The 27,098-nt window shown below is 34.0% G+C and overlaps 1 protein-coding gene across 4 annotated transcripts in view; it reads left to right on the top strand.

Moving 5' to 3' along the window:
• MGAT4C (MGAT4 family member C) overlaps positions 1 to 27,098 on the top strand; it is a 725,888-nt gene that overhangs the window by 687,619 nt on the left and 11,171 nt on the right. For 2 of the 4 annotated variants that reach the window (XM_059186469.1, XM_059186470.1), the window contains 3 exons: positions 5,213 to 5,234; positions 9,320 to 9,404; positions 17,905 to 17,983. The exons of the other annotated variants lie outside the window; for them this stretch is intronic. The gene's annotated coding sequence lies outside the window, so the exon portion shown is untranslated. The remainder of the gene's footprint in view (positions 1 to 5,212; positions 5,235 to 9,319; positions 9,405 to 17,904; positions 17,984 to 27,098) is intronic. 4 annotated transcript variants of the gene reach the window in all.

The raw sequence follows: 27,098 nt of genomic DNA, 5'->3' as shown, positions 1-27,098 counted from the left end.
GTCTGCTTCTCCCACATTGGATTATCCATGCTTTATGCCTTGGTCAGTGACTTTGAATTTAATGGCTAACATGAAACACTATGATCTTAGACTCTAAGGACATTTGAATCCTTTCAAATGTATTACATTGACAGGAAACCTCAGTCTAGTCTTTGTCCTGTCAGTAACAAGTTAAATCAGTCTAGCACTGATTTTTTTTTCTTCTGCATAAAATTATGGTTTGATTAATAATCTTCACATTTCTTTGTAGCTTGGATATTCTGATTATTAGTTTGACTTTTAGGGTCATTTTTCTCATGATTTAATAAAAAAATAAAGTATGACTTGAACCCAAGTTAAGATAAATGTTTTCTTCCAGATTATAATGTAACTAGTATTCTATTAGAAAACAGCATATAAATATGTATCACATCCAATCAATTTTTAGTCTTTCCTTTTCAATCTTCTATTAAAAATAAACAACCTGGGCACCTGGGTGGTGCAGTGGGTTAAGCCTCTGCCTTCGGCTCAGGTCATGATCTCAGAGTCCTGGGATTGAGCCCCACATAGGGCTCTCTGCTCAGCCGGGACCCTGCTTCCCCCTCTCTCTCTGCCTCCCTCTTTGCCTACTTGTGATCTCTGTCTGTCAAATAAATAAACAAAATCTTTAAAAAAATTAAATGGTTGTAATCACCCTTAAGAAAAACAAACAAACAAAAAAACCACAATGCTTTGTGCGTAGTAGATTTCTCAACCAGTGTTCTTTTCATCATTGATACTAACAAATTTTTCCATTTAAGGCACTTTATCTATGTGGCACTGTCTGTAGAGGTAGTCACACTTCCAAATATTAAGACACATTACAAGTCTCAGCTCATATACACATAGCCAAAGGAAGATCTCTGCCATAGACTGTCATCTTTTTTATTGCACAATCATACCGATTTCAACCTCTGTGTCAATCTACAGACTCAATGTCTTGGTCCATTCTGCGATAATAAAATACCACAGATTGGAAAGCGCATAAATAACAGCCATTTATTTCTCACAGTTCCAGAAGCTAGAAGTCCAATATCACAGTGCCAGCATGGGCAAGTGAGGATCCCTTTCAGGGTTGCAAACTTCAGGTCATATCCTTACAGGATGAAAGGAACAAGTCAGCTCTCCAGGGCTTTTATAAGGGCTCTAGTCCATTCACGAGGACTTTACTTTCATTACCTAATCACCTCCGCATAACCCCAGGTCCTTATACCATCAATTTGGGCATTAGATTTTCAGCATATAAGTTTGGGGTAGACACAAATATTCAAACCACAACACACTTATATCATACAAATGGTTCCCACACACTTTTTCTCATTCTTTTTCTCATTAATTAGCACTGGATTTCCACATGCACAAACCTAAATATGAATTTTTATTCTACAATTTAATAATTGTGGGAATGTGGCAAATTATTTAGATCCCTGAGCCTTCTTTGCCTTTTCTGTAAAGTGGCACATGACTTATAGCTACTGTCATCTCTCTTCTTCCCTCCTTTGCAAGTCGTTGTCATGAAAGATGATATTTCCAACATAGGAAAATATTAACTCAGATTTCTAGAGTGCTCTTTTTATAGGATCATAGGCACAACAAATGCTTGCCCAAGTCAATTGCTACTTATAATTAAGAAATGTGGTTATTTTTGTTAAATGATTGTTTCTAAACTACTCATCCAAATACAGTTATATGCAATTAAAATTAACCCTTAGACATGTTCTATGCTGTAATCATGAAGCATTCACATTTCTTTTTAATGTTAATGAGACTTACATTCATTCATCAATGAACAAAATGAATCATATTTCAATACAGCTGTTTTATAAAGTTCCATATTTGGTGTAAATAAAGTATTACTGCTAATATCGTGGGCAATGGTTTTAAATTAGATAAGTAGATCCCTCCTTTCTGAAAAAAATATGAATCCAAAGAAACAATAAATTAACCAATAATCTTCAAGAAACATTTCAGCAAGTTTTCCCTTCCCCTTTTCTCTTAGCTTCAGCTCCTGACACTTCATAAAGCCAGAAACTGTGATGGCCACAGGAAGCAGAAAGGAAATTTTGTGTTTTCACAGTGAAAGACCCTGCTGGTTTTACCAGTCCAGATGTCTGCCCAAGTATTTGAATAGCAGTTTGTACGTATTTAACTAGACTACTGACAAAGCATACTAAACTCGTATTGTATCAGCAACATTCTCATTATAATTCTCCCATGTGATAGCAGATCCAGCCCCACACTCTGAGTTGGCTATGCACTGCCTTGGAGTACTCTTCTTTCCCATGACTCACCCTACTTTTTAATTGTTTTTTTTTGTTTGTTTGTTTGTTTGTTTTTACCTGACATTGACATTTATATTTGTCTTCAACTATGATAAGGCATGATAGGGCTGGAGACCTTTCTAATCTATTAAGTCATTCTATTTAATTCATTGTTTGAGTCCAATGCTGAACAAATAAAAATGTATAGTGTTATTGATAAAAAAGGTGTACAAAGCTTTCATAAGCACTAAATCAGTTAACTCTTTATTACTAGCAGTAAAGAACAATAAAAATAAGCTACACAAATTATATTTAGCTAAAGAAAGTGTAGAGTACTATTATTATGTATGATTCTTAGAGTCATCAATAAATTCAACATTTAGTTATTTGCAATTTACTTGACGGGCACATGGTTAGATTTATATTAAATATGTACAATTTCTACAAGTTTTGACATAGAAATGTGAATTAAGAGGAGTAGTTTATTCAATTGATGATGTCAGCATAAGGAATTGATCTGATAAACTTTTTTTGAATGTATACCCAGTTTTAATTCCTTTGTTATTTCATGTCATCAGGGAAATAACCCTTGAAATGAAGTATTAATGTGCCAAACTTAGAGTGAAGACCTAAGGATTAAAATATTGCCTAAAATCACACAGCCATCAGTAGGAAATCCAGAATGCAAGTTAAGATGTATCTGGTTTCCAAATTATCTCTTTCAAGTAGATGCTGGAGGAGATTCGGAGTTGAGTTTGAAGGATTAATAGAGGGTAATCAAGGAGGCAAGCAGAAAGTAATTACAGGCAATGAAAACAATAGTAACAAAGGCACAGGTAATAAAGTGAATGACATAATTTGGAAAGTAAGTAGGGCCTTTAACTATAATATTGGTTCTTGGAATGGAACTCTGAAAAATAGAGTGGAAATATAGGCTGTAGCCAAGTTGTAATATACCTAACATGGAATGACAAGAAGCTATGTCATTGAAAGATTTCAAATAGGTAAACAGAATTATAATAAATCTTTAGAAAAGTAATGTTAATAATAATATGGGAGATGAACTGTAAGAATGAGTGGTGTGAGCAGGACAGTTAGATAAAACCCTCTGGCTACAAACAAGGGGTTCTGAGTCCAATCAATCCTGTTGTACCAATCTACTCTAGAGTAATTTAAAAAAAATTAAATGTAAAATTTTACAAAGGACATAGGTCTGTGACTGGCAAATAATGATCCTCCAAAAATATTTATTGTTATTATGTTATTTTGGAAATAGGTAGTCATTAGTTCAGTTAACAAACATTTACTGAAGGCTTACTATGTGCCAGGAACTCTTCTAGGAACAAGGGATACTGCAGTGAACAAAAGAGATCAAGTCCTTGCTCTACACAGCTTACATTCGCTTGAGGGAGGAAGCCAGTCAGGAAAAAAAGAAAAAAAAAAATACCAGAAAAATGTCAGGGACATTTCTGAGATAAAATTGACAGAACCTGATTACATGTGGGATCGTGTGCGTCATAAGTCATAAGCGAGGACAGCAGAGGAAGAATTAGGAATGATGCTGAGATTTTTACCTCAGGCAACAGTGCAGAGGCATTGTCTTGTCATTAGCCGAAATAAGAAAGATAGATCCAAGAACACATGTGGGCAGAGGAGAGGTGAGGAGCAGGAAATGAATTTGATTTAGAACATGCTCAGCTACAGATGTCCGTACATCCAGGTAGAGATGATGGGCTCTGGAAATTGGTTCCTATAGATGGTATGCTGTCTTAGAGCAGAAACGATTTTGTCTTGGTTATTCCTCTGTCTCCAACCCCCAGCAGAATGCTGGTGTATATTGAACATGGACTGAACAATTTTGTTATGGAAAGTACCTAATGCATATTTTGAGGAAAATACTGTTTGGAACTCCATGAGTAACTTGCAGTACGAGTATGATGAGGAAATTCCCTTCTTCTTCCTGTCTTTGCTCTTATTTGACTCTATCACCTCTCAGATAGATACAAGGAACAAACCTTGAGTGGTTTGTCTAATTACTGAGGTTACAGGTTCCCTTGGGTAAGAGCAATATTGCCCTTCTTTTCTAATTATAGTTCTGCTAAGCAGAGATATTATTAAGCAGAGCATGCATTGGTATTTAACCAGAATTTAAAAGACTGTCCATTAAAAGACTTTAAGCTTATTGGTGGGAAAATTATATTTATATTTGCTTTATCCAGATACACAATAAGCACAAAAAATGTGACAAGTTAATAAATGAAGAATGAATGAACACACAAAGAAATGGATACCACCAAACAAATTGTAATTCTTCACATAATCCTATCCAAATAAAAAAACTCAACCGATTACAAAGATTTCTTCTGGAAATGTAATTCTGATACTCAAATTTGACTGTATTGAAAATAAGTGATATATGATGTAAAGAGATCTTACTTTTAGACATCTTTTTAGATATAACAATGAATATTTTCAATTTAAATCCCAAAAAATGATTTTAAAGTAATTATACCATTTAGTAGGTACCATTTCACAAAAATATGGAACAAAATAATATACTGAAGCTTTGGATTATTCAAACTGGTTTTACACAATGTTTTTAAAATTCTTGGGAAATGAAAAAAATCTAATTTTTACTGGAACTTTGACTTGTATCCAATTAATTTATCCCCCTGTGTATTGACAAAATTTTCATTCAAATGTCTAGCCATTTCAATAAAAATAGAGATAATGTTCAATAACAAATAGACTTTATTTTCGTTATTTTCCCATTCCAGCTCTTTGGTTTCCAAAGACAGAGCCTCAAGTAAAATGGTTGCTCTGTTACTAACCCATTTTCAAGATTTCACTCAGAGATTTTCCCATGTCTCCAGATTTAAGGGCTAACTTATTAAGCGTATTTTTCTCATGTTAACTCATTTTTCCTTTTCCAGATTAATCTCCAACCTCAAAAATGTACGTAATAAAACTTTTGTGATATGCCATTCTATGCTAAAATAAACAGGAAACTCCTTTCATCCCAAATTCAGGGAAAGAAGAATATGTTGTGGTTAAGATCCTGGGATTTGAATTCAGCTGCCTCTGAGTTCCCCACTGCATCTCTTCCAGACTGTGTATCTTGAAGAAATGAACTTGTTTCCACATGTGTAAAATGACAAAGATATTAATGGTGTCTATCTCACAAGTTTTCTCTGATGATCAGATGAATTATATAGCACATAAAATTCTTAACACTGAGCCAGCAGTTACTAAAACCTCAATATGCTGGTTATATATAAGCTTGGAGATCAGCTTTTAACGTTTGTACCATTGTTCATTAAAAAGATCAGGTATTTCACTACTTCTTGTCTTTAATTACTTCAGTCTTTTAAAGTGCTAAGCGTATGACTATGACTATGTTAAATACTGCAGACAATAATTACAAAATTGAAAACACAGTACTTGGTACTCCAGTTTGAATGATCAAAACTACAATAGTAAAAATTTTCAATAATTACATGCAGAGTGAAAATATAGATAAATGACAGTGTGTGATGAGAAATCATAGGTCATATCTACCTGTTTATGGCCATAATATGGCTTTTCCCTCTTATTTCCTTCACCAGGGTCTTTTGTTTTAATGCAATCATCCTGTTCCCAACTCCCAGAACCTCCCCTCGAGATCATACTCCCATCCACACTTTTGTATACAACATAGCAAACAAATTAATAAAATAGTGTCTTGTAATTAGAAACATTTTCTTTGAAGCTCCACTAACAGTTTCTTAAATTTTAATTAAAGAGATGTTTTTGTCTGTGTTCTCAAATGGCAAATTCATCTATTAAAAATCCACTCAAAAATGTTCCAGATCATCTCTGAGGTATACATTTTCCTCAGTAAATACTTTGCCTTCAGTGAGCCCATAGTGTATTAAGGGAAAAATTGCATAAAGGAATAATCACACCCATAAAGGGGTTAAAGCTGATATAATGAACAAGTTACACAAAGGGACTCAAAAAATACTGATCACTTCTACATAGAAGAATGAAAATCAGGCAATGTTGCAAAGAAGGAGCAGCATTTGAGCTACTGCAGTGGAGGAGTGGAGAGTCTTTGAGCAGGCATAGAACACGTTGTTGGGGTAGCGTATTGTCATCTATTAAGGCAAAAGAAAGTGACAGATGTTAATGACATGCACAAGAATTTGAACTTTGTACCATCAGTAAATGGAATTATGGAATGTTTCATGCTTGAGAATGACATGGTCAGATTTGTTTTAAGGAAAGACTGCAGAGTGTGACAGAGGGATATGAAGGATATAAGATATTCTTTAGAGATGGCACTTGATGGAAGAGTTTTAACAGCATGTGTTTGATGGTTCTGGACTAGATACACTTGCTTTTAAGGACTGGAAAATTTATATATCTTAGGTCACTCGAGAATGTATAAAATCAAATATTATACTGATTATATGCCATTACTAACTACATATATTTTTATGTTGATGAAGTATTATTGCACTTATCCAACATTTTTCAAGAAAAAAATGAATAAGCACATTAAAGTCTGAGACTGTTATTTCAAAGATGTGCTTAGCAAAGTGAAGTGAATTTTAGCATTAGTCAAATCTCTGGAAAATTATACTAAAATCTTTATGGATGGCCATGGAGCACAGGAAGATTCGAAACTCTTACAAATTATAAAACATTGCTACGTTTAACATAGTTTCAGTATAAGAGGTATTCACATAAATTCCAAGTTTTGGCTAATTGTTGAAATGCATAATTTCCCATTTACCAGAATATTTTACTACTGGGCCAGCATTCTTAACTGACTAGGAAATAGTTAAAATGTGTAGTCTCTAAAGACTTATATTCTCGATTAATGTTTTTCACCATATGAATTTTATGGAAAAACATCCAAAAATTCTCAACAAGAAATAAAGTATATATACTATATGATTTGGTTTAAATAATTAATTAAATATTAGAGTAGCCAATGGAGTACAAATGAGAAATAGGTGATTTCTAAATTATGATTTTCACAAAATAAAAATCTAATAAAGGTATTGAAAAATACAAAAATGTCTAATTATCTCTAAATAATGCTTGTTGCTAGGATATTTCGATTTAGTCACTAGACATGGTTTCTGAGGATACATGGAAGATAGGAGAAGACTTTTAATGCTTAATTATCAGCAAAGCCAATAGTCAGAAAAATACCTATGAAAATGCTTGCCAAGGGTCTTTTTGCAGCCCCTTCATCTCCTGTTAGGATGCTATATGTTCAGTTTGCTTATGAGGTGGGGTGTGTAGTTTCAAAGATAAAATCCGCCATTTCCTGAGAGTTTCCTAATAATGGTTCATGATAGCTCTGCTTTGTTACTATTTTTAAGAAGATGGACATATTTATTTATAATATACTGAGAACTCATTAATAATGATTTTAAGAAACCAAATTCAATGCAGATGGAAACATGAATATGTTCTATGGAGATCACCTTCTACTCAGTAAATGGCACCATACTTAAATGCATTGTTGTTACTTCAATTGGAAAGGGTCCTTTTTAGTAATGTCTCTGGCTCTGGAAGAATTATAAACACACAGATTGGAAGAGCTAAGAAAGCTTATTTAACTAAGCTGTCAACAGCAATCTCTCAGATCTGCTTAAATTTATTGGGAGGCGGGAAGATCTATTTGAAATGCTGACAAGAAACACAGAACCAGTTCTAATACTGTTACGTTCAGTATACAAGGAAATATTACAAGGTTAAAGAGGGTTAGCAGTGTGTATCATAAATGTAGCTACTCTTTAACCCAGCTTTTCATTCATAGATTATATCCAAAAATCACACACAATGCTATAAGAATTTTCACTATATCACTGTAGTATATTTTGTAACAGAGAATATTTAGAAAAAAACTTACAGATGTATGTGTGAGGGTCAAATAAATGTTGCAATTAGATGATTCAGCAATTTTAAATAATATAGAACCCTATTTGTACTGACACGTAAAGATCTCCAACATATGTTAAGAAACAAAAAGACACAAACAATACACATAATGTGGTTCAGTGAATTTGTGTTATTTTAAGTAGATGTGTGTGTGCTGTCTGTGTGTGTGTAGAAAAGTCCTGAAAAATTAAATTATGGAGGGAACTGGTTATTTCTGATAGCAACTTTGGGGTGGAGGAAAATTTCACTGCTTCTATTTCTCTTACACTCCTGCATTACTATGTAATTAAACAATGAAAGCGATACAGTTTCTCTTTATATCTCCCTCTTTATGAATGGAATTTGAATACTTACCTTGCTTATTTTAGCATTAGTTTTTCTTCTTTAATTTTTATGTTAGCAAAAACATAAGATTTAGGAACACATACATGCCATCACAACCACAGAATGTATCTTTAGTATTATAAGCAGTATTTCTAATTTATCACCATGTATATAATGTATATTATAAAAATACTATATAATATATATATAAAATATTTGGTTTGAATCTAAACCATTATGTGAACCTGGACAAGTTTGTTAAACATTCCCTAAGGCCTTTTTTCTTGATTAAAAAATAGATATCGTAGTATCTAGTTATCGAAGTCCTAGGAGGACTTAACATATATAGTGCATGTAAAAAGTCCTGTAGCACAGTGTCTAGCATATAATATATTTCCCTAACATGTAGATTTCTTTTAGTGGTTTCTTAGTTAATAGACTATTTTCTTCAATAAATTATAGAATTCCTGAAACAACATATGAAAATATTATTCTATAAATTTCTCAACAATGAATATATTTGCAAAACTGTTAAATTCAAGCTATTGAATATAGAAATATAATTATTTTAATATAAAAGAGCTGGAGGTTAGCCTTGAAGAAACATATTTTATGCAATTCTTTCATTTTAATCGATTATCTGCACAATGCCATGAGTCGGTGATATTCAGGATACACATGGGAAATAATGCAAAGTAGATTACAAGAATGAACATAGGAAAATTGGATTTCACTGTTGAAATTATTAATTTCTTTCTCAAATGAGTTTTTCATTACAGATTTTCATTATGCACTCAGGCCATAGTTTCCTAATCAATAAAGTAATTCCTACCACGGAGAATGAAAAGGAAGAGAGACTGAAAGGTTAGTATAAAAATTATGTTTAAGGAACTAGTAATGAATCTAGATTTAAATTTATTTATTTATTTTAAATCACTTAACAATCTATTTTAAGAAATCAGTAGCCACAGGGAAAAGACAAAGTTTTGCTTCTATTTTCATTTGAGGGTAAACCAGATGAACTAATGTTGTTATACAACTGTTAATATTACTAGGTTTAATCCTAACCTTAGGAATCTGGCAATTAAAAAAAATTAAACTGATATATTAGAATTTTTTAAGATTTCTGATAACAAAATAAATGAGTAAAATTTAGATTTACAATATATTTTTTCAAATGTCAGTTATACTATTGCTATAAGAATCCTTAGGCCACAGATACCTACAGGCTTTCCATTTGAGCATTTAATTATAGAAATGATTATTTCAATTTCATCAAGAGCAGGCTGCAGAATGGTTAATGATATTTGTCTTCTTATATCTGAATTAGCACTTCTGGTCAACCTGAAATTATGATCTGTCTAGAACTATGATGTAGAATTTTATGGCCTAAGTTGTCCATTTAGATACTGAAGTACAGTTATGAGTCTTTTTAGAAATGAAAACTGTATCTTCCATAAATTAATATGTGAACAGTAATTTTACAAAATACAAAAAGAGAAAGAATTGAAATATTCCTCAGCTCAGAACACATTTTTTGCCTTCAGAACTAATACGTTCTAGCATTTTTACTTCATGCTTTTTGCATATTTTTAAAAATATATGTAGAATTTTAGTTGCTTTTTGAAACAAATATGTTGCTTTAAATGTGTTATATGTCTATTACAGAACATTAGGAAGTATAGATGAGTATAAGGAAGTAATAGCCACTCATATTTGTATGAAACACATATAACCAATATTAATGTCATTGTAGTTCTTTGTTTTTCTCTATGCATTTTTACATAGTTAAAATTTCACATATATAAGACTAATAAATAAATACACATCAAGAACATTTTTAGGTCTTAGATAAAAGAGAATATGTGGAGCTGATTTATTGACAAATTATATTGAACATTTTCATTTAGGAAGAGTTTTAAAGATACAGAAAAAAATTCATTTCTCAAATTTCTTGATATAGCAGTAATCTGTAAGTTACCCACCTCAACTCTACCTTTCTGATGGGAATAAACCAAAACCAAAATTCATTGGCACTTATGCTTGTAAACTCCAAACTATGTAAATGTTATAGTCATCATAAGCATAAACAGTTTGTGAATGGATGATATTCAGTTCCCACTTCTTGTGGCTATAAACAAAGACTAATGTATTCTAACTGAACATTAGATACGGTTCTATTAATATATTTCTTGAATCTATAAACTTCAAAGGTGTGAAAGAGAACTGAACTTTGTAGTATGTATGTATTATATATTATTTATTTTGAGTCTATTTGGAAATAGTGGAAGAACTGCAATTCGACACAAACTATGGTAAACCACAGGCAAGTCTGAAGACAAAAGGAAGGTCAGACTTTATTAAATTTTAGGAGGAAATTGAGGAGGGTTTTTTTTGTTGTTGTTATTTTTGTTCTATAATTTACTTTCTTATTTGAGAGAGAGGGCACTGAGGCACGAGAGTTTGGGGAGGGGTAGATAGAGAGAATCTCGAAACAGACTCCCTCCTGAGCCCAGAGCCTGACACAAGACTCAATCCAATCCCAAGACCCTTAAGACCGTGACCTGAACTGAAATCTAGAGTCTGAAGCTCAACTGACTGAGCTACCCAGGCACCTAAGCTTTGCAGTATTGAATATAAAGTCCAGCTTTACTGTTCAGATTCAATTTCAATATGAGAACCTCTAATTCCTATTGGTTTCTTAAGTTCAGAATCACAACTAGGCAAAAGAAGATCTGCAGCCTTCCACCATGTCTCTCCATTCTTGGCTCTTAATTCATCTCTAAATGACTTAGTGGGTATCTGAAAGTATTTTTAAGAAGAAAAAATACTTGACTTTACAAATCATTTTGCCCCTGGAAAATAAAGAGAGCTTTTGCAAGTGGCAGTTATGAGACAAGAGCATTTCCCTTAGGGCATAAAGTCCCAAGATATTTTCTCATTATCTTCCTTTTAAATAAAATTATTATGGACTACAAGTTTGAAACCAGTCTGTTCATTTCATTTGTCAATATCTTAGTAGTTTATTAATGTGTACTGTTTCTGCTTAGATGGCTGTAAGATTTTAAGAAAGGAGAAAAAAAATAACTTCAAAAACAAATGTTATAAGACATGCTGCTCTCTGCTGGACCCCTATTTGGAATCTCCCCCACCCTTACCCTACTCCATCTGCCATCCTCTCACCTATGGAACATTTCCTGAAGGTATCAACTTCCAAGCAGACAAGGCAACTTCCTTCTTTCTGTGTTTCTACATAAGCACACATGTCTAATGTCATATTCTAACACTTTATGGATATAATTTACTTTCCATTTACCTTGCACTAAACAGCGGTGCAAGAAAATGAATTTATTAATCCGTTCTCTCTAGCACAATTTCATGTGATAGTGAAACTTCAGGAAACATTGAAAGTCAAAAGCAATATGTAACATCTAGGGCAACACAGATTAAATCATCACTTAATGATAATTCTAAAACTTCTTGATAATAGCCACCAAGAAAGTATTTCCAAACATGATATGTGCTTTTATTTTACTTCCTTGATAAGGTTTTTTGTTTTTTGTTTTTTTTCCCCTGTTCTAGTTAGGCTAGATATGAAATTGCAGTTAACTTGCATTGTCTAACATGATACGTGGTATCTTGTATTGAAAAGGTTGAACTTTATATGTGCTTGAATGAAAGGAAACATAACTGGTAATGGATTATCTATCACAGACTCATTCATTCTGATTTTAGAATCTAATAACAAACTTAGGAAAAACAATTCATAAAGAGGAAAACAATTACTTTTAAGCATATTATTTAACTGATATATTTATGCATATCATATTTATCCACTTAAATTGATATTTGGCATTACTGAATTCAAATTACAGTTCACCTGATCTATTCCCATATAAGAATGTGTGGAAATTTTATTAAGACAATGTATTATAGACTTTAATACTATTCTAATAATTATGCATAAATGCTTGCATGATCCCTTTGGGGGAAAATCATCTGTGTATTATCTTCTCATATTAATGATAGAAATATGATTATTAATATGCTTTAATATCATTTCTTTACACCAAATTTAGCTTGATTTGGAAGCACCTAATTTTTAGGTCTTTCTGATAAACTATTTGCATATACTCAAATGCATAAAAAGTCAGGGATTTGAAAACCTGTCATTTATCATACCTATATAGCAAGTATATACTGTTCCTGGGCACATCACTTAATCTATCTGATCTTTACTGTCCTTATTTGTAATGTGAGAATAATCACAAAATGTATTCTTATCTACCTCATGAGTTTCTTTTTTAAAGATTTATTTATTTTAGAGGGAGAGAGAACAAGAGCAGGGAGAGGAGCAGAGAAAGGGGGAGAGAGAGAGAACCTCCAGCAGACTCCCTGTGGAGTGGAGCTTGACACAGGGCTCAATCCAATGACCCTAAGTTCATGACTCCAACAGAAATCCAGAGCCAGATGCTCAGCCACCTAAGCCACCCACGTGCCCCTCTACCTTCTTGTGGAAAACTGAACTTAGTTTACAGCCCTCTGAATGAGTCAGTTATCATCATCATCATCATCACTTTCTTCTGCACCACAACTCAAAACAACTCGCATGACCACAATTTGCCAAAGTACTAGCCCCTATATTCTTGCTAAAGTGCTTAGTTCCATGTTGGCCATTATTGTTTCCACTCCAGCCAGCCTTTCTCAGCTCAAGGGAAAGAAGCTCAAAACCTATAAGAGAATGATAGTCTAAAAAAGGAGTCAGTAAATACTGAATGTTTCTGGTCTTAGCTCAAGTGTTGAAAAGATTTTTCTTTCTTCCCAATCCTCATCTCAAGTTTTACTATTTTAATAATCAGTGACAGGAAACCTCCCATTTGTCAATGTCACAAATTTTCTGTGTTTCTATCTCCTTAAAGTAAACCAGAAAATAAATCTTGCTGGTCATCCCTGTGAACCCTAAGGAATAATCTAGACTATAATTATCTACTTTGCTACCACCTATAGCTACAAGTAGACCATACAACATGAGACTGTAAGAAAAAAATCTTACATTAAAAAACAGTTACATTTTCCATCAACTTCTGAGCTCATTGTACAAAATGTAAAGATTTTAATCAGTTTTGTAAAACCCTTCTCATTTTTGTGACTTTCTGAAGCTTTTGCTATGTCAGCAACATTCTTTCTTTTCATCAGAAAGTACTGAATACTGCCTTAAGGGTGTGTGCAGCCTTCCACAAAGTAGAAAAACAAATTGGGCGAGCATTAAAAAAGGCAAGCCAAGCAAGTCAGATACACATAAAGGCACATGTCAGACAGATGAACAGTTGATGGCAAGACTTCTTTCATGATTTTCCTTAATGTGGGGTTAAGTGTTGTCTACAAGCCCATAGGATTTCGAGAACGTGAGAATGTAATTTTACTTTTGCATTTGTTGATTTAAAAATAGACTATTAAATAAAATGTGAACGAAGGCTTAGTGCCTTGGGATAGACAATGTAGCCACATTCATTCAGATGAGATATGGGTTCCCTTTTTCCCAATCTTTTGTATAGCCATGGAATAGTTTGCACTGGGGACATGTGATTTTACCCTAAAGAGCTAGAGAGAGAACTGATCTCATTAACATTTGGTGGTTTGTTGCATACAGTCCAAGTAACATTCTAGAAACATGATGAATTTGTGGTAACATGCACAAGCATATGCACTCTAAGCAAACAGCTCTGTGGTATAATAATTCACTTGTCACTTCATATCAGCATCAGTTTTTTAATAAATGACCATTTTTCCTGAGCTGATCAAAACTAGCACAAAAATTTCCAGTGTCTTCCCAAGAAGAAAAATAATGAAGTGTTTGTGCAACGAATACTTTGTCTGTGTCCATGAGTAATGATTCGAAATACATATTTATAATGTTACAATGTCAGAGTCTTTATTTCTATACATATATGTGCATATGTGTGAGGTAGTATAGATAAGCAGGTGGTCCAACAGATCCAAATATCTGTCCCAAAATTATGGGCTTCTAAAACTTTCCACCATATCTGATTTCTGATATTAAATCAGATTACATCTGTCTCGGGCTCTCCTGGCACAAACTAATTAACTCTATTTTGCTAGTGTTCTTCAAAGCATCCACAGTGTCAACATTACTATTGTTATTATTATTTTTGCTGCTGCATTTCTTAAATATTCTAAAAGATCTTGATTTATCTTGGTTGTGAAACATTTCAATCCACCAAATACTAAAACTAACAAGTAGCGTTATCCTTATGTTTCACTTAAATTATAAAATAAACACAGAAAAGTCTATGATGCTTTGATAACGGACAACGTTAAGTTTTGCATTTTGCAACCAAATGCCTAGAGATTACATTGTAGGTCTAGGTCATGGCAGGGAAGCTCTTAGATGAGATGTGAAAGTGGTGTGGGAAAGAAATAACCAATTTCATTGACTTGTAGTTTTCTCATAGCCTCAAGTTCAAGATTTCTGTAATGCAATGCACACACACCAGTAGTTGTTTGTCCTTCAAAAAAAAAAGACACTTCTCCAAGTATGAAAGTGATATGGTTTTTTGTTTCTTCTGGTTTTTATGTAGGTTCCACACCCAGAATGGAGTCCAGTGTGAGGCTTGAACTCATGACCCTGAGATCCAGACCTAAGAGGAGATCAAGAGTCAGATACTTAACCAACTGAACCACACAGGCACCACATAAGAAGTTTTTAAAAAATATTCCACATACAAGAAGCTCAGAATCCAAAGAGAAATAAAACATATAAAAATACTATCAAGAAGTAGAAAGTAGGGTCACCTGGATAGCTTGTTGGGTTAAGCCTCTGCCTTCAGCTCAGGTCATGATCTCTGGGTCCAGGGATCGAGCCCCACATCAGGCTCTCTGCTCAGGAGGGAACCCCTCTCTCTCTGGCTGCCTCTCTGCCTACTTATAATCTCTTTCTCTTTCTGTGTCAAATAAACTGTCAAATAGATAAAATATTTTTTAAAAAAATTAGAAAGTATTAAGTAAATTAAGAGAAGTAGAGATAAAATGGTAAGAGTTCAAGAAAGTGAAAAACAAACTTGACTGAAAATGGGGTTCAGAGAAATCTTCAGCAAGAAGGCAACATTTTGGTGATCTAAAATTAAATTTCAATAAGTGGAAGTTAGAAATAAAAGAGAGCAAATCCATGGAGATTAAAATGTGAGGCAAATGTAAAGAACAGTACTTTTCTTAAACTGATGCACAGAATGAGCCTAAGGAGGAAAGGAATTCTGTAGGAAAGCATGTCCACATATAAGACAATTTATTGTTGATCCTTTGAGAAATGAAATAGTGTCTCACATTTCTTGGCCTTACATACTTCTAAATAGTTCAATCCCTACATGTCTCTAACCAGGGGTAGGGATTCCAGAACTAACATGCTGAATGGTTTTCACTTCTCAGCTTTACCTCTAATGCAGGCCTGATTCTGCTCAATCATGTTTTCCAAAAAAGGGTCCATCAAAGTTCTCTTAGAGCTCTGTTGTTATTTCCCCAGGAACTATATTCAGACACAGGGATGCTGACATCGGTGTTGGCAATTGCAAAGTTCTGCTGGATCCATCCCATTTGCATGGAAATTTAGTTTCCATACCTAGGGTCTAGCTTCAGCCAGAGGTTTTGCCAAACGTATTCAAGTTTTAGTACTATGAAGCTATCTTCCTGTGTTTCAAATGGGGTATTCAAAAATCCTCCTAATTTAAAATTGCTCAGAGATAGGTGACTTCAACCCTGTGACAAAACTTTGATAGCACCAGACTTGTAGAATGAAAAGTTCTAATAAATTGTATGAACATTTGTTTCTTAAAAAAAGTATTGTCCTGCCTAACTGGCTGTTTTGCATTTAGTTGACCCGTAGATGCAACTTCTGAACTCTATTCCGAAAAGGGTTATTATTAAATTTTGCTTAATCCTTACCACGCCCCCACCCCCATCTACCTGACCTCCAAGCAAATCTAATTTTTTAGCTACTTTTTTCTGAACTGTCTGGAAGTTTTCAGCCCTTCCACTTGTATTCATTGTGGTTGCAGTAGTTTCAGGGTTGCATCTATGAGGAAGGATGTAGCCCATTTCTGTGGAGTTATGTCCCTACAACCACATACGCTGCCATGTATCCAAAATTCAGAGAAAGTCAGTCTTGTCGAACGTCAAAGTTAGTTGATCTGTAGTCTTTAATTGTGATCACTTGCTTTTTGCATTGTAAAAAGATGCAGAACTGTATACAAGCAAAACATTAGGAGTAAGTGTTTTAACTTTGTTAAAGGTCAGAGGGAAGCCATTGGGAGGTAGCAGCTCAGATCCCTGAGGCGCCATCTTGATACTATCTGAATGAAGCCGCTAAGTTTCGTACTTCTTCTTCTAGTTATTAGAGGAAATCCTGAAACTCCTGGCTCAACCAATCTAAGCTTATTTGCATTGGCAACTTTGCAGTGTTTCTAACAGTTTAGGTGATCTGGGGCAAAGTCACAACCTGTATAAACTTCAGTGTCCTCAAACAGGGGATACATTTCATATAGTCATAAAGGGTGGTGCTAGCCTGCAATGGATTCTCTGCTGCTCCTGGTGCCCTTCTTCCAAGTCCCACTGATTAGTGTGGGTCCAGCACACATAGGTGGTAGAGAGGCAACTAAGGGAGATAGTACCTGAAACAAGGACTCCCACCATAGTGGACACAAGGACATTTGTATTTCCTGTAAGAAGTCTTGTTTTTGTTTTTCTTTTAATATAAAACTACTTTTATTATTACAAAACAGCAAGTTTTGGTTATTTTATCTCAGGAATGGAAGGGAGAAGTAGTACACAGGATGAAGAAATTGTAGTTTTGTCCAAAAGAATTGTTTAAATTCTCTGCCTTCTCTACCTGTCCAGTGCTCCTTGGCTGTGTTCCAAGTGTCCTTTCTCAGGAAATGCAAAGTACCACTTAAAGTACAGCTAATTCCAGAACTTGAAAAGTAAAATAGTGCTTAACAGTTGTTAGGTTCCCCTTCCCCCATTTTGCAAAAAGCAGGACTGAAATAGACCAACTGGATTCGGCCTCTATACAGTTTTCACCGCGTAATACTTAGGGTCTGGGTGGCAAGGGAAGTCCGAGTCCGAATGGACTCCTCAGTACAGGGCTGGCTGTGCTTTTGCCAACGCATGGTTTACCACCAGGCATTGTGTTATCACTGTGATGACTGAGACCATTGGCAGGCAACCTTCTTGATTGCTGTCCTGTGACACAGCAAAGCCCTGTTGTTACCTTTTTCCCACTAACTTGACCTGACTGACAGCCCCCTGCCCGGAAATGCATCCTGACATCTAATGTGGATCTTCTCACTTCCAGCCCAGCAGCGGAACTCACCAACTAGCTTCCCTCTTCCGGTTCAGGGGCTGATACTTCAGCAACAAATGATGAATGGCAGGTGGGTAGGAAAAACCGTCAGCGTCCGGAAGTATTTAACCTGAACATTTATAATGGCAGTGAGAATGGGGGAGTGGGGGGCAGCAGAGAGAAATTGTGGCAGGTGAGACAGAACCTGGAATATTTCTGACTTTGGGAAAGCAGGAGACAAATAACTTTTGGATGATTTAACTTGGCAATTAGAGATCTAGTCCCACCAAAAATGAGACTGTAAGGACCAGCGAGCTGGAATGGAAAACCAACCTGTAGTTTTAGAATCATTGTGTTTGTGTGAATAGCAGGAAATCTGCCTAGAAATAATAGTCACTATTCAAGAATTGGAAATAGGTTCAGGAAGGAGTCCTAGCTGAAGATCTAAATTTTGAATTTTGCTCAAAAAATGGTTGTAAGAGAGGTCATGTAATGCCAAAAGTTGTTAAAAAAAAAAAAAGAAGAAGAAGAAGAAGAAGAAGAATGGACAGAATTGTGAGAAAGAATGATGTCATAGGATGGAAAGATTGCTAAGAATGTCTTGTATCCTCTTTGGAGATGGTTTGTAAAGTTAAGGATACAAAATTCAGGTAGGATTAGTATTAAATAGTGTAAAAAATAATACCTTCTCACTGATTGACTTGTTTCATGGTGAATATAGCTATATTTAATATAATTATGTGTTTATAAGTATATAGAATTATATGCCACACTATTTATAATTTCAAAATTGTATGTAAATACCTGAATATGTAATATACATTTTATATATGAGTGTACTCATATGTAATAGTCTTTCAAAAAGAAATTATAGAGTGAAAATAATTTATTTCCATTTAAAAAATGAATTATTTGGTATAGCATTACCTCCAAATGATTTTTAAATAGTTATGTCTTTGAAGTTGTTTCATATATGTGAACATTCAACACCTGGGTCTTCCAAAGAGAATGTGATTCTTTATTTTTATTTATTGATTTGTTTGTTTGTATTTTATTTTAAAAATTAAATTAAATTTTCCCCAGTGTTCCAAAATTCATTGTTTTTTAATTAATTTTTTTTAATTTTTTATAAGCATATAATGTATTTTTATCCCCAGGGGTACAGGTCTGTGAATTGCCAGCTTTACACACTTCACAGCAGTCAACATAACACATACTCTCCCCAGTGTCCATAACCCCACCACCCTCTCCCGACCTCCTCCCCCCAGCAACCCTCAGTTTGTTTTGTGAGATTAAGAATCTCTTATGGTTTGTCTCCCTCCCAATCCCATATTCTTTGATTTATTCTTTTCCTCCCCCCTAAACCCCCCATGTTGCATCTCTACTTCCTCATATCAGGGAGATCATATGATAGTTGTCTTTCTCCAACTGACTTATTTCGCTAAGCATAATACCCTCTAGTTCCATCTACATCGTCACAAATGGCAAGATTTCATTTCTTTTGATGGCTGCATAGTATTCCATTGTGTGTGTATACACACACACACACACACACACATACATTGTATATATATATATGTATGTATGTACATATCTATATACATACATACATATACATATACATATACATAAATACATACATATACATCTAGGTTCTTTCCATAGTTTGGCTATTGTGGACATTGCTGCTCTAAACATTCAGGTACATGTGCCCCTTTAGATCACTACATTTGTATCTTTAGGGTAAATACCCAGTAGTGCAATTGCTGGGTCATAGGGTAGCTCTATTTTCAGCTTTTTGAGGAAATTCCATGCTGTTTTCCTGAGTTGTTGCTCCAGCTTGCATTCCCACCAACAGTGTAGGAGGGTTCCCCTTTCTCCGCATCCTCTCCAGCATCTGTCATTTTTTGACTTGTTAATTTTAGCCAGAGAATATGATTCTTAAAAAAAAAAAAAAAAAAAAGAAGTCTTATTGAACCAGATGTGCCAACTTAGCGTACATTTGGAGTAGAGGAGTAGAGTTTTTATATATCCTTATTTCCCTAACTAAATTCACAATCAACAGTGTTTTATTATAAATTTCTGACAAAGAAGCTATTTTTTAAAACATTTGCAGTAAAACTACTAAACAAAACATGTCTCATTATACGTGCAAAGTGTATCATAGCATATATTGTTAGCAAATAAATTTCTCATGACATTAGGGTATATAAAGATGATATATGTCATCTGAAGAAAATAATTCACTCAAACCATGATAATATGAGTTATCATTTTTCTAAATGAACCTAATTCACTCAAACCATGATAATATGAGTTATCATTTTTCTAAATGAACCTAGGTTGATTTTCCTAAATGAACCTAATCTGTAATAATCAATCCATGACCTCTGAAAAACACTTTTTACCTTTCTAAAATTATTCAGAGACTAAGTGGAAATTTTCTAACAAATAAGACACTGTTTGAATACGGAACCAAATGACTGCTCAGATAATCTGTCCTCACTTGTATGACTGAAATTTTCAAGCAGGAGCATGCTAGTGCAGTTTTTGTTATCAGGCTGTGCTTACCTATTTAATAATTTCAAACCAAGTTTTTACTTTCTTTTACTACTTCCAGTTTGTAAAGGATGGTGAACTTGAGTTTCTCAAGCTCAATTTATTGGTTTTCAATAGATACCTTTATCAGTTACTTGTATCAACATGCTTTCTTTTCACACTAGGACCCTGAGAGACAAATTCTGTTGCAGAGTGTCTGTTAATTAAAAATGACTACTTGGAGTGTGTGGGTGGTACAGTCATTTGGGTGTCTGACTCTTTTCAGTTCTGGTCATGATCGCATAATAGTGGGACTGAGACCCATGTTGGGCTCCACACTCGGGGTGGAGTCCGCTTAAGATTCTCTCTTCCTCTTCTTCTGACTCCCTCCCTCCAAAATCAATAAATAAAAATCGTTACTCACTAATGCTACCATGGTATCTAGGAGTTGCCTTGTTTTAAATCTCTCTACTATCACATTTCTACATAAACCATCAATTTCTTTCATCAGATGTGGTTGTCCCCTCCTTGGTTAGCGTATTTTGTATTATATTGGTTTATGGCCAGACAGGAAACAGTCTTTAAAATTCCTACCAACAATATTTACTTTTAACCAAATATATTTTTTTACCAATACACACACACACACACACACACACACACACACACACACACACAAATTAAATATTAAGAGATAATGTTGGATTATCCAGATGCTCTTTCCTATTTTTTTGACTATTTAAACTGTCAGATTCTGAGAGAAGACTACTATTAGTCCTCACTATGTTTGCAGATCCATAAACATGTGCTTATGTTTCTAAGAGTTCTTGATTTACACACATTTCTGCTCTGATGTTTCACAATTTTTGGTCTCTTGATCTGTCTTGGGCTGTGAGCATTTATAGATTCCTAGCATTAAACATTTTGACTTATTGAATCTTCTGTTGTTTCTGATTTAAGAAGTTGCTGGTTGTGTTATTTGGTAGTATTTTGTCAGGAATTGCAGTGTTTAGCTTTACAAAGTAAATTTAATTAAGTAGTTTTATGCTTTTATGGCCTTTATTCACTCACATTGTATATTGGGATATGAAACTATGCTATCTCATTGTTTGAACTTGCTCAAAATATTTTGCTCATCCCTTTACCTTTAGCCTTTTTGAATAATGGTTTTATAACATATTTCTTTTATACAGTCTAAAGTTTGGGTTTGTGTGTATCTGTGCATGTGTGTTTACTCACACATGCAGCATAGTTAGAAAATATTTTCTTTTAAAAAATAACTTAAGCCCAGGGGCAACTGGGTGGCTCAGTCGTTAGTCATTCGACTCTTGTTCTCAGTGCAGGTCCGAGTTCATGCCCCACACTGGGCTCCACATTGGGTATGGAGCCTACTTTAAAAAAATTTAACAAGTCTCTAGACAGCACAACCAATCAATTTTACATTTGCCAAATCATTTATAATGGAAAGAAAAACAGGTGCCATTAGAAATTCCAAGTAACATTAAAAGCAGACAATAATGTAATACTATTTTTCAAGAAAAAGAGAAGAAAGCATAAGCGAAGAATTATAACACCAGCAAGATATTTCTGACCATGATGAAGAAACAGGGAGCAGCAGATTTACCCTCTTTCCTTAACTGAAAAACTAGACTAAATATGTGAAACAAATGTTCACACTTTGTACAACAAGCAGAAAAGGGCAGGATTCCTGGTAGAAGGGAAACAAATGAGATAACTGTTCAGAGTTTCTAGGCTGCAGTATGAGGAGAGAGAATCCAATTAGACAGTGGGCTCTCTAGGATGAAGAGACATAGTTGAGAAGTTTGAGATTCTGACCTGGCTAGAATTCACAGCCGGTGTACCAGAGAGGAGAAAGCTATATGGAGATTACAAATGAAGGCAGAGAGAGTCAGAAAGAGAGAGATCTGCAAAGGGTTTCCCTAATGTCTTTAACTGAGCACTTAGTGCATGTGTGTGAGAACACTATCCAACACTGGTAAGGAATCACTGGAAAGAACAATTAGAACAGTTTCTGGGATGTGATTTTTCCCTCCCTTCCCATATGATCCTCTCTGCTGTTTCTTATATTCCTCATATGAGTGAAACCATATAATAATTGTCTTCCTGTGATTGACTTAGTTCACTCAACATAATACTCTCCAGTTAGAATTTCCCTTTCTGATAGTAATTCCCTTTATCCATTTTTGCCATTAAAGTGCTGGTTTCAGAGAAGCCTCCAGTCTCGGGCTGATGTTACCTACTAAGGGAATAGTCTCCTGAGTACTCCATCTGATGCCCAATCTATTACAATTTTTTTCTATTCCGGATGAAGGGAACATGAATTATTTCTGTCTTTACATTCCAGAAACTGTTCTAATTCTTGAGAGGGGCCCAGTTTATTCTTTTGCATATAGCTGTCCAGTTTTCCCAGCATTGTTTGTTAAAAAGACTATCCTTTCCTTATCAAGTATTCTTGGCTCTCCTGTCAAATATTTAGTTGACAGTAAATGGGTGGGCTTATTTTTGAGCTCTTGATTCTATCCATTGAACTGTGTCTGTTTCTGTGACAGTATCGTATCATTTTGATTACTATTGTTTTGTAATATACAGTAGTTTGAAATCAGGAAGTGTGATACCTCTAGCTTTGTTATTCTTTCTTATGTTTGCTTTGGGTTTTCAGGGTCTTCTGTGATACCAGAGAAATTCTGGAATTTTTTTTCTATTTCTATAAAAAAAAGTCGCCATTGGAATTTTGATAGGTATTGCATTGAATCTCTTGAATCTATTTGAGTAATATAGGCTTTTTAATGATACTAGCTCTTTCAATACATGAACAGAGGTTATCTTTTTATGTGTGACTTCTTCAAATTCTTTCATCAATTTCCTGCCCTGGCTTTTGAAAACTGCCTTCTGGCAACAAACTAGAAAAATCCTGGCATTTACTTCTTTCATTTCCTTTCCCTCAGAGATCATTGCCCTGTGCTGCCTGTTGTCCAGTATCTGAAAATACCAGTCATTAAATGTGGGTGAAATACAGTTCCTCCTAGAAATGCAGGAAACCTTAATACTTTCCTATCAAAGACCAGTTTCTAAATCAGATGATGCAGCGATCACCTCTAATTTTGGTAGATAGGTTTCTTACTTTCTCTTTCTCTACTTTTTATCATTGCTCTATATACACGAAATTATATTAATTCAATATTTTACTATCAATCACAGTCATTTTTGATGGATAGATTTTCCCAAATTTTCTCAATAGACTCCTCTTCAAGCTGTTTTCTATGTCCTTTGGAAATGCTCCTACTAATCTCTAAGAGTTTTCTTGCCTCATGACACAACAGAAAGTTGTGACCATAGAGTCCCTTCCCCCACCTGAAATCAGTTATTTTGTTTTCCTTTCAGTATATTTGATTTATTGTATTTTGTCTTTTTTTTCTTTTTAAAAAATATTTATTTGGATTTTCCTGGACCCAGATGATCCTGTTTCAGATGGAGAAGAAGTTTGTATGAATAATTATCTTCTTTAATTTTCTTTTATTGTAGTTTGTCTGGTATTTTTTAAAAAATAAATGACACATATTTTGATCTGTTTTCCAATCATTTGTTTACTCTGGTTTGGGGTCCTCAGCCAGTTCTGCTTGTTCTGGGTGTTATTGTTTTCATTTATATATACAGTGAAATTTGTGCTATCATCTTTCTCATGGGTATACTCAGGATGTACACTATGGAAGGTTATTCGTGCTCTGATTGTTCTGAGTGGATTTTGGAGGATTCTGATGTGAAGGATTGGATCTTAGAATTTAGGTGGTCACCATTATTCTCTCTGGATTCTGTCTTTCTTTCTTTGTTAACTCTGGAATTACAACTTGTGATTTTGTCATTGTCTTGTACTATTTTGCATTGTTGCAGAGTGCTCTCAAGTATTGCCTCCAAAGTATTATACTTCCTACTTCTCATATCACTTGAAATACCATATATCACCCACCTCCTCACATTATATATTTGTATTTTTTTTTAGGCTAAATAGATTTAGTTAAATTTTTTTCTGCCAAAAAATTGAATTTATGTCTTTTATATTATTTCTATTTTATTCAAGAGATTGGTATCACAAGTTATTATCATCATATATGTGGAATAGTTTGTTGGCAACATGATGTCTAAAATGTCATATGAAACCTAATTAGTAAACTGTATACCAATAGTGGTTAATCAAGCAGACTGATCAATTTTAATATTTAAAAACTGGAATTATTCCTTTTAGAGACACCTCAAGAAAACTCTGGGATTTTTCTTTCTTTTTTATTTGTAAAGCTAATGGGAGTATTAAAATCTCAGTATTGTTATGAAAGGCCAATGAGCTACTCATGCAAACTATATTGCCTAGTATTTAGTAAGTATTTAATAACTTTTAATAGATAGACTTATTTTCTTTATATGTAATTTCTACATTTGAACTTTGCAGATTCAATTTGCAGTCACTTTTTTTTTTACATTTTGTCTTTATCTCAAGAGAATAGAATTAGAATATACTTCTTGACTTAGCATTTTTATTGAGCTTATAGCATTCAAATTCAGAGCATCCAAAACATACCATACAGTGCTACATATTTTTAAATTTTATTTTCTTAAAAAAAAAGTCTGTGTTTATGTTTGTGTCCAAGAAATAAAATGCAGTTTTTTTTTCCAACAGATGATAGAGAATTTTGAAAATTAAAAGTAACTTTTTAAGTTATACTGAATATATGTACTTTTGAAAGTACAAAAATTGAAAAAAGTAAAAACAGGATTGAAAACTCTTGATAATTCTATATTAAGATAACAGCTGTTAGCATCTTAATAGTTTCCAATTTATTTTACAGACATCACTGTCTTTTAACACCATAGCTAAACGTTTACTCACAAATACAATTTTTGGTTTTGAATAGATTTTAGAAGTATCAAAGTGAATACATGCATTTTATGCTATTGATAGGTCTTCCCAAATTGATATTTAAAAATATTTTAAAATATTGTGTCCATTGGTGTATGATTAGATTCTAATACTTTGTATTTTTGTCAATTTTCAAAATTCAGATGAAAATCTTACAAACATAATGTGGTTTTATCTACAAAACCATTATCAGATAACGGAATTTCACTTATAATGCTCTGGTTTAAAATTGTTATGTATTTTTTTGTTGAAAAATGTTATAAATGATGGATCTATAAATACATTTTTAACCTCTAAATGCAAATTAGAAAATGACCCTATTATAGAAGTGGCATCATTTATCAAAAAATGATTGATTTGGTATAACATGTGATATACAATAGTAACGTTCTTTTTTATTTCTGATTATGCGGGCGATTATACTTCCCCACAGCCTTGAAGTCAGGAGTGGTAAGGTGACTAGTAGTTATGACCAGTACACTCTAAGTTGAAGACCATCAGCTCTCCAGATGAAAAATAAAAAACATATAAAATTATTCTAGTACATGATAAAAGACAAAAAAGATAAATCCTAGATATATTAAAAATCTATCCATAAAAAAAATTAAGGAGGTTGTCCATATGACATCAAAATTGGGAACAATTTTCAAAACACTATACCAAAAAAAGTCTTATGTATGAAATAAATTTGAAATAAAAAACTCTGTACTGCAAAAGTCAGACCAAGAAGAGGAAAATTGTGAGAATTCACAATGCCTGGCTAGATCAGATTTAATAAACACATGCCTCCCTGGGTGAAACTAGTTGAAAAGCAAAGGAGTGTCTGGAAAACTGGGCCTCCTTTGCAGTTTCTGGGCTGAAAACAGCCAGATCCTTTTTGCGGCTCAATTCGCTCATCCAGGGAGTAAATGCTTAAACTTCAGAAACATTTATCTTTTGTGGTCAGTACTCCATGCTCTTCTTGCCTGCTCACACATTGGGAACACAGCTTGTTCTGAGGTTACTCCCTATGCCACTGTCCTGATTATTATAGCTTCCCGTTCCTTCTTGTTTTTCTTATTCCCTAATGTAGTGACAACATTCACAATAAAAGTAAAGGGAGTTTAGCTTGGGACATTTTGCCCTTAGTGTGTCTTGTCCCCACGCCCTTGCCTTTCTCCTACCGAGGTGAGTGGAGTAATCGTTTCATTCTCCACCTCAGGGTTGGCCGAACCCAATAGAAGATATAATACTTGGGGAAGATAGCTAAATATTTTCATCATAAGCAACGGTAAATGTATATGTATGCATCTCTACACATACATTTAAAACTTCTACAAGTCAACAAGAAAAATAAAAATAACCCTAGAGAAAAATATGGCTAAAGGAAATGAACAGTAATTCTTATATTTTCTTTGAGAATATTTCCATTCTTCCCCTTTGTTAACCCTTTTTCGCAATTCCTAATAGTCTTTCTTATAATTTATAAGGATTCATGAATTCTTTTTTGCAAAGAGACATTGTTTGATTGCTATGTCCTAGACATCATTTAAGAAGCCATTTCCACTTCCTGAAGTTCTTTATTCATATCCATACCTCATCCTAACACTGAGCTCAGGGAGACCCAGTACCCAGCTAGACGTGGTACAGTTTCCAGATTATCCTTGATTTTAGACAAAATATGATTCAACTAGTCTTTTGATTTTTTATATGTTTTTATATGTTTATAGTTTTTAAACAAATGATCAGTCATCTAAAT

Source organism: Mustela lutreola, chromosome 8 (assembly GCF_030435805.1).
Source record: "Mustela lutreola isolate mMusLut2 chromosome 8, mMusLut2.pri, whole genome shotgun sequence".
In the NCBI taxonomy this organism is placed as follows: domain Eukaryota; kingdom Metazoa; phylum Chordata; class Mammalia; order Carnivora; family Mustelidae; genus Mustela; species Mustela lutreola.
The sequence above is the reverse complement of the archived record's forward strand: the minus strand, read 5'-3'. Positions and strand labels throughout refer to the sequence as shown.